The sequence below is a fragment of the Vidua chalybeata genome, chromosome 6, assembly GCF_026979565.1.
Source record: "Vidua chalybeata isolate OUT-0048 chromosome 6, bVidCha1 merged haplotype, whole genome shotgun sequence".
Lineage (NCBI taxonomy): Eukaryota > Metazoa > Chordata > Aves > Passeriformes > Viduidae > Vidua > Vidua chalybeata.
In genome coordinates, this window is record NC_071535.1 from 47,250,897 (window position 1) to 47,260,944 (window position 10,048).

Genomic DNA, 10,048 nt, shown 5'->3' on the forward strand with positions numbered 1-10,048 from the left:
TCAGTGTTGGAGAGTAATGGTAGATAGGGATAGGTATTACTTTATCTCAGAAATTGGATCTCTCCTGGGCAGTTTTATGGGAAGGATGTAGCTGATTTTATTTACAAACTCTGTAGTCTTTAATGAACATGTAGGATTTCAGACATCCAGGGCTGCAGAGGTTTTCAGATGAACTTTTCCAGTGCTATTTCAGCTCGCTGGCTGAGTATTAACCAGCCATGGAGGCAATGATCCATGAAAATGCTGCCTGCTGACTGGTGTGCAGTGAGCACAGGGAAAGGATATTTAAATAAAAAACAAACCCAAACAAAACATGCACACCAGCCTTTGACCAAGATGAACATCTTTATGCAGTTTGTAAAATTATCTGGGCTAATGTGTGTGCATATTGTGTGTAAAATCATCTCTCCTGAGTGCACTGGCTACTGCAATAGATCAACCAAAAGCTAGAAAAGATGAAAAGAGTTGATTACAGCTTCCCTGCAAGTGGCCTGGCAACACAATAAATTCATGTAGCCTATCTCAAGTAGCCAGTCTGGGTGTTCCTACTTACCAAGAAGAAATGTGACATTGGGCCAGGTTACCTATGGAAACTTGTCTAAATTTCTGCCACAGCCTCTAGTTCCTGTTCAATGAGGGACAGTGGTTTTCTGTATGCTGTCACAGTAAAAGCATGCCAGGCTCTGGCTTGAGGTCAGCTGGCAGAGGGACATTCTGTGGTTTGAGACCCTGGTTCATGTCTGTGACCTCATTTGTGCTCTTTAGCCTCAGTGCTGTCTCCTAACCTGGCAGCTGGTGGCAGAGAGGGGCTTATCCCATGACAGGTGCTTGCTGCACCCTCACCTAATGAAATTGGGTAGCTTTTGGCAGCTGTGCAGGTACAGCTGGGATCATGTCCCCCTCATCTGGTCTCTGTGATCATTAGGGAGCGTGAGGTACTTGGTGGTGCTTGCTTGCTCTCTAGGCTGGCATGACTGTGCTGTAGAGCTCAGAGGAGAGCCCCAGTCACCTTGCTGCTGGTGCAGGGACAGCAGATGATGTCAAGACAGCAAAAATTATATCTCCTAGAGCAGGAGCATCTAAAGTAACGAGACAAAGCTGATGAGGAAAACGTGGCAGGTTGTGAATGAAACCATGGTGCGTGATGGAACCAAGAGGTGAAATAAGGATGTGACAGAGAATGTGCGAAATGCAGGGTATATGGCTAAGGTATGAAACAAATGTTGGAAGGGCCTGTAGTTACGTGCTAAACTGGATAGACAGACCCACAAAGGGAAGAAAGGACAAACATAAATTGGACTGTGGGGAATGAGCCTTGGTTGTGAACCAGGTGTCAGCAGAGCAAATGTAAGAGGTGTGCATCAGACAAGCCCTCTTTACCGAGGGATGGAAAAGGTACCCTCTGTCCCATGGGAGGAGGGATCCAGATCATGCTGGGACTGCAAATGAGATGCATGACATGGACATGAGTTCTGACAGAGGCAGCCCATGGGATGCACAGATATCCTTTGGGACAGTACTATGCAGAAAGGCCATGCTCCCAGGGTATGGTGATGGGGAGGACAGAGCATGGACATGACACATGATCTAAAGATGGGTGTTGTCCAAAGCAGTTGCTTGGCATGTCCAGGAACTGAGTGAGTGCAGGAACTGAGTGGCTACTGCAGACAGCATCTATTTGCAAATGGAGCTGCAGCAGAGAGGTCTGATTACCTGTCCTTCCCATTGCTTGTACCAGCTGCATGTTTGCCAGGATGCATAGAGTGAACCCTGAGTGATGTGGGCAAGAGCAGCACCATTCTGGTGGAGGCTGTGCAGCTCACACTACTCCTGCCAAATGGCTGGCAGCAGATGGGCCCACGGGAGCGTTTAGTCCACATCTGCTGGGAAGCACCCTACTGTAAGCCCAGGCTCTGCATGCACTTGGGCACACACATACAGACACATGCTTTCTTTTGAGCTGATTGATCAGGTCCTTGGTGTGGCAGGCCTGATTTGCAGCCCCCATTGGCAGCAGGGACAGTCGATAGCTGGCAGGTGGTTACAGGGGGCTGGTGAAGGCCATTGCCAAACTGGGCCCACCACAGACGTGAAAAGAGAAACAGCTGGGAGCCTCTCCTTCCATGCACCCACACTCTGCTGCTGGTTTGGGCAAATGTATTTCTTGGAGGCATGCCCAGGTGGTGGAGAGCTTGAGGGAAACAAGCCAGTGGAAGAGAGCAAAACTGCTCGGTGGTTCCAAAGGCACAGTGTGAAAGCCACTTTGTTGTGTTAGTGCTTTGGGCAGAGCTGGAGGAGGGTGTGGAGGTGATGATACCAGGTCTGGCCATGTGTTCCCATGCAGCTGCTGCTGCTCTCCTCAGCAGCACAGGGTGCCCACCCATCTCCCCACCCTACCTGGCAAACTCCCACATGGAGCTGTGGTGCTGAGGATGGATACACTGTCCCCCTCCCTCCTAACAAATACAAAAGCATTGGCTGGAGGTGGGTTGCAGGAGGGAGGTGAGGGGATAAGCTGCAGGACAGCTGGAAAAGGCAAGCTGTACAGGAAATTTTAGCTCATGCATGTTACCTGGTGACTGGGAAGCTGCAGCACTGTGCTCCCACTCCATGGCTTTGAAAGCTTGTCTCTACATCCTCAGATGGGGACCCTTTCTTGCAAGCAGCAGGGAAAGAGTGGGCAGGAATCAATCTGTGACCTGAGCCAAAAATATCGCCTGCCCCACAGCTCCTGAACTTCTTCTCTGCTCCTACAGGTGGGGAGGAAGGGGGTGCTGGAGCTGCCAGGCACACAGGAGGGCACACACTCTGTTGCTGGGGAGCCCTGCCAAGGGGAGTGAGGAGGGAAGGGAGAGGACGGGAAGATGAAGCCTGGGATATTTAGTGAAATGGAAACCCTGAACCAGAGGGTTGTGTGAGGCACTGCAATCCTCTGCTGGAATGGTCATACAACTGTGGAGAGAGCTCTGGCAGCAAAACCGCTCCAGGTACGCAAGCCCTAGCCACCTGGGGTTGCCCTCCCTAAGAAGTCCTAACTTAAATAATACTTTCATGTCATGCTAAGAAAGGCTTACAAGCTCTTTAGCTGCATTCCTGCTCTCTTGCTTTTTGTTCCAGGTCCCATCAAGCCCTGGTGCGTGGCAGAGCCCCGGCAGTCTCAGTGAGAGGTGGGTGTGAGCCACACAGCACTCACACACAGATGCACTTACGGCCACATGTGTGCCAAGTGCCTCTGCCTTCTTGCATGCCTGTGACTGCTGGTTTTGAAGAGCCTTGGATGTGGAAGGTCCACAGGCCTTCCCAAAGTTCTTACCCTGCAGCACAGCCAAAACCCTTTGCATGTGGAGGGGAGCTGGGAAGAGCCCCTGCCCGGGGGGGGAGACTGTAGGTTGCTGCTGTGTGTTGGGTCTGGGAGATCCAGGCTGCCACAGCCAGCTTTTTAGCAGTGATCATGTACCACGGAGCCATGGGAGCCCCCCAATTTGCTTCTGAGGTGCCTTTGCCTCAGATACCCCTCTTTGAGCCCTGCCTGCCTGCCTGGTTGTAAATATAGAAACATAAGCCCTGGAGGTTTTTCTCTCCAAACATGTCCCTCCCATCTTAGCATCATCTGTGCAATTCCTCCAGCTGCTCCTATACATGGTATGACCTTTTTTTTCCCCTTCCCTTGCTTCCCCCTCCATCTCACCCCTTCCCCGCCCGTCCCTGCTCCCTTCCCTGCCCAGCACAGGGAGCCTGGGGCCAATCAGCTCTTCTGGACGATCAAATGTCACTATAAGTTGAGAGCTGCATCACCTTGGGACGCTCGCAGATCCTAGCCTGCCCGTCCCCTCCGACAGGGAGCTTGGTGCTTCTCTCCACTCCTCCCAGGTAAGTGGGATCCCCTGGCAAGGGGGGGATGAACCTTGGTTTGAATGGAGAAGCACCAGGGGAGGGTTGGGGTCCACAGGATCTGGGATCTGACACAGGATCCTAAGGAAAAGGCACTTGTGGGTCTGAGCTTTAGTTGGGCATCTCACAAGTCTCATGTCACCCACAAAGGTTTGGGTGCTTTAATCTCTCAAGGATTAGTAGTGGGAGAATAGATCCTTCCAAACCAAGATTTGTGACTGGAAATTGTTATCTCTTGGTGCAGTCAGGGAAAGTTCCCTCAAGCAGCAGGAAGAAAGTGCTGACCTCCCTTGCCCTGTCACCTAGAGAAATGGATGGCTGAGGCAAGAGGTATGAAGGGCAGACCATCAGGGGAGCTTCTGGTGGATGAAGAGGGCTGTAGGTCTAGAGGGAGATCCAGGAAAAAAAAAATGTGGCCAAGGAAAACTGTCCCCTCCCACAGAAAAGAATAAAAATTGTGAGTTTTGCATGGTCAGGCTAGCAAAGTGAAGGAGTTTGAAGTCATGACTATGGAGAGCATCCCATCACCACTTTAACCCACTCCTCCTGCCCCTCTGCACACACAAGGAATTTCTCTCGCAATTTTCTCATTTTCTGTGAGAGTGGAAAGTTTTCCAAGAGCATATTTATATTTCTTGGATCAGCTTCTTGCTGTCAGGTGGTGGATATCCTATGGGGGCAGGAGGGACACCAGCACAGGTGACTCTGGAGCCAGCAGTTTGGGTGGGAGCTGTGCTGCTGATGTGGGGGAGCTCCAGTGAGGCTGTACGTGACTGCCAGGGCAGCTAGCCATCCCTCAGGGGGGCAAGATTCAGGGAGGTGCTGGAATCCCCAGGAGATGTTCAAGAGGCACCTGGTTGAGTGCTTTAGGGGTTACAGCAATTCTAAGACCAAGGAAAGGCAGGGGATGTGAGCTGAGCACAGTCATTGGCTTTTTGTTCTCTGTCTCAGCCTTGTTATCCCTGGAAAGTCTCTTGCAGGGATCAGACAGCTCATACTACCCTGCAGACAAGGATAAAGGGTATATTTTAGGATATGGAATTGGGATTTTGCTATGACCCTGCAGCAGTGCTGGAGTCCTGCTACTCTGTTTCAGCATTAGAGAGAAGTATATGCATATGTTTATATATTGACTAGATGTATAATATATCACACCCACCTCTTTAAATATGATATGTATGTATATTTAAAAATCCATGCAGTGGGTTTGCAGTGGCTCCTGCTGGGAAAGAGTGGTTGTGGTGCTTGGTGGATCATAGCCCCAGTCCTTGCCCCAGAGCTGTCCCTGCCAGGTCACATTGCCCATGCATGGCCACTTCTGTGCTGCCTCTTTCCATATGGCTCTTGCTACCTTGCCTACCTTGTATGGCCTGGCTTGCGAGGGGATGATTGATGGGTGGGTTATTTCCAGGGATGGCCTGGAGGTGCAAGGCAGCCCATTCCTCCTCCCGGGTGCATTCTCAGCTGCTAAGAGGCTTCTTGGGATGTGCTGGCTCTGCTCTTTCAGCTGAGGCCAGGAGCATTTGGGGCCAAAAGGGAAATCGTATTCCTGCCCACCTGGGGCTAAGGATCGGTGTATTTGTCCTTCCAGTGACCTGCTTGGCTTGAACAAAATGCAGAATAACCTTTGCTTTCACCTTTCAGGAGTGGGAGCAGGCAGGAAGTTTTCTGTCTGGTGAAACTTTCCCATGTGTTTTGATTTCCTTCCAAAGCATGGGCAGTATTAACTAATTGATTTTATTACATCCTTAAACCTCAGTCAAGACCAGAATCCATTTTTCTGCCACTATACAAACAAAGCCCAATTATTGCCTGAAGGTGCTAACAGCCTTAATCCTGGGCTACATTTGCTGTGTGTAAAGTACTTTCCACCAAAGGTTAATCCCGAGCCTGCTGGAGACTTTCCATTGCCTTCGGGCAAACTTAATCCTAGCTGCAAAAACTGCTGCTTTTAACAGATTGCTTTCTTTATTGCCTTTTGGATGTAAATATAGTCCAATTTTGCTGGCTGCTCTGGTGACAGAGTTAGCTATGTGGATAGTGCTGGGCATCAAAGAGCCTTTCTAGTCTTTGGTGGCTGTAGCTATGCCAGTCTGCATTTTGCCCCTGGCTTTAAGAGACCAGATGGCTTTTGAACGCCATGAAGTGGACAGACACCTTGCTCTTCTTGAAGCTAAACCTTTTTATCTTTCCAGCCAGGGCAGTGGCAGTCAGGTATTGCCTTAAATGCCAGCTTCTCCTGACAGAGGGACCAAACCTGGTTGAATGTTTGGCCCTTGCAAGGCTGAAATCAGTGATCTTCCCCTGGATTTTTTTGTCCCCCTGCCCTTGCCTATGGGGTTCCCGTATCTGGCTCATCTTTGTACAGAGTCTGCCAATGCACTTGTTATTGGGGCCAAGAAATCCTCTTAGGGTTGGGGTCTTATGGTGTTAGGGATGCTGGCATTCTCACTCTGCTTTTATAGCACACGGACAGATGCCATGCAAAATCCCATTCCCATTTGCAGCGCTTGGATTAACAAATATGGAAGGAGGGTAGGGGAACAGCCAGTGTGACAACTCTCAGCAAGATGTCCTTAGAGCTAAATTGGAGACGAGATGAGCTCATTCCAATGACTACTAATGGAAAGCCTGATTGCAAAGGCTCCCATCGACTTCAATTGCCTTGGAAAAACCAGCATGCACTGCACTACGTGCCTGCCCTGCACTGAGCAGACATTCACTATCTGTCTGCACACAGAGGGTTCTTGAGCTGATTTCTTCACCATTTAGTGGTATTACTTTTCTTTTTACTAGAATGAGAGAGGACTTTAGCCCACAGCCTAAAAGCCCACAGGTTAAAAGTCCTTATTTTTTTAATCCTCTACCTTGGGAAGAAGGAAAGCTGCATTTATCAAAGCTTAATCCATGGGAGGATTTGCCATTGCCCTGAGTCTTTACAGAACATGTATTTTGGAAGAAGCCAACAGCTGGGCATTAGGCAGGTTCCCTCTGCAGGCTTTTGCCTGGAAAATCTCTGCTGTCCTGTTGCTTAAACCAACATGCTGTCAAGCATTATTGCTAATAGCTTGAATAATTTTTGAAGGCTGAAATGAGACTGCTAACATGCTAGACACTGAGGTGATAGCAAGTGCAAGTCTTCATCCTGAAGATTTTATGAAATGTAGACTGAAAAGACCAGGGGAGAGAGACAAGCAGTGTTGTAGCATTCAAGTAATGAACAGGAGAAGCAGTGTAAATCGGTGAGCAGAAAACACTTTAAAGCTGAAATTCCTCACAAACACAAAATTCCCCCTCTTCCCTCTGCCTGGTAGAACTAGAGTCATCCTTGTAATCAAGGAGTGGGCAACCACAGCTATGAAGTTAAAAGCAGCCTGGGACCATGAGACCACTGAACCCAAATCTCATGTGACCTGCCAGTAGATTACCCCTCCCATCCAGCACCTCAGGTCAGGCCATAACACTGACACTGCTAGCACTACTTCCAGGGCAATGCTGAATTTCTGAAAGAGAATAAATGAGGAACTAGAAGAAAAAATCTTGGCTGTTTATCTCTCCTTGCAACATGGGGGTTTTAAATCCTGTTAACATATGGTGCCCAAGGTCATTGCTGGGGAATGGAGAGAATCCCTTATAGGGCAGGGTTGGAGCCTGTGGGATTACTGCCTTCCTCTGAAATAGAAAGCTGCTGAGCTGCAGTTGTTCCTTTCGAACCTAAGCCAGCCCACCTGCTCCTTCAAGACATCTCTCATATATCAGCTGAATAATGAAGTCATGAAAGTTGGGGTTTGGGCCAGCAAGGAGAAGTCTGGCTTTCTAATTTAAGATCTGCTGTAGATTTGGAGAAAGTTTTGGGGGCCTTTGCTCATCTCCCCTGGCCTCAGGGCAGCTGATGCTGTTAGGAAAGCCAGTGTTGCGTTACAAAGAAATGGTTATATCAATGTGAACTGCCTAACTAGGCATGTGGCTGGTTTTCATCTTAAACTAATCATCAAATTACTGTTCACTCACTCATCAGTTGTATAAACAAGACACACTTTTGGGTGCTGACAAATAAGCACTTATCTCTATTGGTAGTTTCAGTTATTTTTGTAACTGGCTGAGGCTTTGGAGCTGGCACCTTCCCACCTGTGGTAGCACAAAAGAAAGAAAATTTCTTCTGATCTTGCTGGAGCAATGGAAATGTCAGATGGGTGTGGGAGGACACCCTGGCCTTGCCTGTTTCCCTGAGCTCTGGGGATTTTGTAATTCAAAGCTGGGACTAGGCAGCCCCTGGGTCTGCTGTGGGAAGCTGCTGAATTGATGGGATATATCTTTCTAGATGATCTTTTTCTTCTCCCCTCCCTTTGTCCTCTGACATGGGTGGCAAAGGTTTGTGCTTCTCCCAAAATGTCAGTGTTGGTGGGGAACTGTTTGGTGTGTGGGAAAGCAGGTGCTTGGCTTTTTTTGTCCTCAAGTGTCAATCCATCTGCTTCTGCCTTGGTATTTTTTATGAGGTACACTCACTAATAACACCTTTTTTTTTCTTTTTCTTGTTTGTTTTCCTTCTGTTCTCTAGAAACTAATTGCCAGCATGTCTGATACCGAGGAAGTGTAAGTAGAAAGTTGTGTGTGTGTTTATCTGCTCAGCTTGGCTCCACACAGCAGAGCGAGCGCATCCCTGCAGGGTGCTGCTCTGTGCTCAGCCTGAAGCCCCATGAGGCAGTGGGGAAGGGGCATCTTGACTTAGAGCACCAAGGACCCCTCCCTGTCCGACACAGGACATCCCCCAAACACCTCCAGCCAGCCCAGTCTGTCCTCTGTGGCTGTGGCACTGTACCTGGAGGAGGAGGAGTAAAACCCACACTGCGGTGATTTCTGCCTTGGTTTAACAAATCTAGAGTAGTATGACCAAACCCAATGGCATCATTTAACATTTTTGCATCAGTGGTACAGAGGGGAGATTTAGGGCAGTCATGGGATCAGTCATGGACAGACCTGCAGACAACAGAATTTAAGCAACATTGCATTGGGTTGCTTCTGTGTACGGTTTAAAGCTTGACATCAGTACAGAACGGGAGAAATACTTACCTAGTTCCAATATCCTTTTTTCCTCTCTCACAGGGAACAAGGCGAGGGTAAGTCTTAAATCTGTCTGTAATTGCTTCTGTGCAAGCCAGCAACATTTGCTGGCTGTGTCAGCTGGTATGGATAGACAAATCTGAAGTTTCTTTTTTGTGCTTCTGACTGTCACCAGCTTCTGGGGTTTTTACAATACCTGTAGCATCCTGGCCGTGTCCGTCCTGCGGGCAGCCTGTGGGGTTTCAGCCCCAAATTGATGCCCTGGTAGGAGGGGACGCTGCTAGTTTTTGTAAGGGCACTGCCATTTGCTGCCAATTTATTTTGAAGCTTCTGAATGTGTAATATATTCTGCTTTTAGAACACAAATCCCCTCAATGTTTATAAAGCAATATGCATAAGACACTTTTCTTCTATTCAGAGGCCCTCTCTGCTACCTTTTCCCTTCTAATGCACATGTAACCTTGAGTTTCCATTGCCCAAGGAAAAATTCAATACCTTATTATCTTCTTCCCCTTTTTATAACTACTCTTTTTTGTTTTCAAACTCATTTAATCTGTTATTTGACTTGCTGGTTTGCAAGTAGCCTCTCAGAAACCATCTTGCCCTGCATCCTTGTGAGCACAGAGGGCTCTGCCATGGGTAATGTCCTACTAATACGTCAAGGCTGATGGTTGATTTGTCTGCTTTTTTTCCCCCTCTCCCATTTCAATGCAGAAGAGTATGAAGAAGAAGGTAACAAAAAAAGCAGAACGTAATTTATCTTTCTTTGATTCTTGGTCCTGCTTTTCTCTTGTCTACATTTCACCCTTCTCTTTGGTGCTTGCTGTTAAAGGCGATCTGAATCACTTATCAGTAAACCAGTTGGAAAACAAAAAAACAATCAAGTTTCTTGATGGTTGCTGTGATGTGCAGAGCCTTCATGCTACAGTGATATGGAGTATTTATATGAGGGGATGGTGAAAAAGCTGGGGGCTCATCTGTCCATAAACTTGGAGCTTTTTAGAGCAGAGACTGGTGCAGAGCCCCCATAACATATCATTGGTGAACTCCTGCCGTTCTCATTTTGGCGGTGTCCACAAATTGCGTTTTAATTTTG

At 48.2% G+C, this 10,048-nt stretch overlaps 1 long non-coding RNA gene across 1 annotated transcript; it reads left to right on the forward strand.

Annotated features, from left to right (window-relative positions):
• The first annotated feature begins 2,917 nt into the window (after positions 1–2,917).
• Positions 2,918–9,008, forward strand: LOC128789993 (uncharacterized). The gene is made up of 5 exons (XR_008431600.1): positions 2,918–2,987; positions 3,118–3,167; positions 3,726–3,870; positions 8,450–8,484; positions 8,995–9,008. It is a non-coding gene; the product is annotated as an uncharacterized LOC128789993 (long non-coding RNA).
• Positions 9,009–10,048: the final 1,040 nt, after the last annotated feature.